Raw genomic sequence first — 2145 nt, forward strand, 5'->3', positions numbered from 1 at the left:
TCTAAGATATTGAGTTGAAGCTGGAGTATTAAAAATTTCCCTTTGAAGGGAGTTTAATGAGACTTTTAAAATATCCTGCTACCTCTCTAAAGAGGATTAATAAAAAAGTAAAAGATGGCATGCTGTTGAGTAGGTGGTCATTTCATCCTGTTCGCTATCATTTATTCTCCCATTAGAGGTAAAACTAAAACAATGAAATGACCATCTTGAACTTGCAAAGGCAACCAAATAAATTAGGAGTATCAAACTGCAGTTTCATTATTTTCCCATAATCTCATGTTTATGGCTGACAGCTCAGATATTGATAAGGTTGAAGCTGTGTTTCTTCATCATACTATTGTTAAAATTGTATATATCGCATAATATATAGCCTGAAATCTTTAATATGTTTAATGATAACAATTAACATTGCACATACAAACACATATACGTATTATGTAAAGTTCTTAATATGAAGTTAAGATAATTTCAAATTATAAATTATTAATGAAATCATGCATGCAATATTTTAATTGCAATATTTCACTGCAATTTCTCTTTGGTTTGCCACTTTTTTCTTTATTTCTTATTGTTATAGAACATCTCATAATCCTCAAATGAGATCAATGGACAACAAGACGCAAGTGACAGAGTTCATCATCCTAGGACTAGTCAATGACACACAGCTGCAGATCCCCTTCTTCGTAATGTTCACCTTCATCTACCTCATCACTCTAATTGGGAACCTGGGCATGATGGTGCTGATCCTCTTGGATTCTCATCTCCACACATCCATGTACCCATGTCTCTGGCGGACTTTGATTACTCCTCAGCCATCACTCCCAAAGTCATGGCTGGATTCCTTGTAAGAGACGAGGTCATCTCCTATGGTGCATGTGCTGCTCAGATGTTCTTTTTTGTTGTCTTTGTCACCGTAGAAAATTACCTCTTGGCTGCAACGGCCTATGACCGCTATGCAGCCGTGTGCAAACCCCTGCATTACACCACCATCATGACCACAGGTGTGCTTACACGTCTGGCCAGAGGCTCCTATGTCTGTGGTTTCCTGAATGCCTCTTTCCATGTTGGGGACATATTCAGTCTCTCTTACTATAACTCCAATGTGGCCCATCACTTTTTCTGTGATGTACCAGCTGTCATGGCTCTCTCTTGCTCAGATAAACATACTAGCGAAGAGTTTCTTGTTTTCCTTTCAAGTTTTAATGTCTTTTTTGCTCTTTTGGTTATCTTGGCTTCCTACATTTTCATATTTATCACTGTCCTGAAGATACAGTCAACTCAGGGACACCAAAAGGCTTTATATACCTGTGCTTCTCACCTCACAGCTGTCTCCATCTTCTATGGGACGATCATCTTCATGTACTTACAGCCCAGCTCCAGCCACTCCATGGACACAGACAAAATGGCATCCGTGTTTTATACATTGGTCATCCCCATGCTCAACCCTATAGTCTACAGCCTGAGGAACAAGGAGGTCAAGAGAGCATTCAACAAAGTGATTGCAAAAGCAAGTTTTTCTATGGGGGTGGAAATTTAGAATTGTTGTGAGTACAATAATAATCTAGATACATTCCTCTCAGGCTTTCCCCATGCAAGATTATTTTAAAGTTATAATCATCGTTGTTCCTGAGCTGATATCCTTTCATTCAAAGTTCGTTGTGTAGTAAAAATAAAATATACTCAGATATATCATACCTGAATGACAACATCTAAAGGAAGCATTAGAAATTGTGGACACTGACTTATCATTAGATGGTCCTAATAATATTTAATATTTCACAAATAAATTCTTGCATTTTCTCTATTATATGATAAAGCAAACATATGTATTATGTGGCAAATAAAGTTCAGAAACAAAAGCACCATTTTGGAGTGGGAAATTTGCTAGAATTAAATGAAGTATGACTAGTTTTTAGTAAAAAGAACTTGTTATTAATTGAAATCTTAATGATAAAGTTGTATCTAATTATAGCCACCTATTTTGATGAATAATTCTTTTAAGATTATAAATGAGATATTCATATATTTTTGTATTTTTAAATGAAACTATGCACAGTGCATTATGGTGAAGGATGTGGCTGTTTGGCAGTGGAAGAACTTCAGCAGCGATCACCAGTGAGGGCAGCCTATGCTGTCAGTTACTAA

General features: G+C 36.5%; 1 pseudogene; it reads left to right on the top strand.

Moving 5' to 3' along the window:
• The first annotated feature begins 605 nt into the window (after positions 1 to 605).
• Positions 606 to 1537, top strand: LOC101623033 (annotated as a pseudogene).
• Positions 1538 to 2145: the final 608 nt, after the last annotated feature.

Source organism: Condylura cristata, unplaced genomic scaffold (assembly GCF_000260355.1).
Source record: "Condylura cristata isolate star-nosed mole 26May11 unplaced genomic scaffold, ConCri1.0 scaffold00015, whole genome shotgun sequence".
NCBI classification, from domain to species: Eukaryota; Metazoa; Chordata; class Mammalia; order Eulipotyphla; family Talpidae; genus Condylura; species Condylura cristata.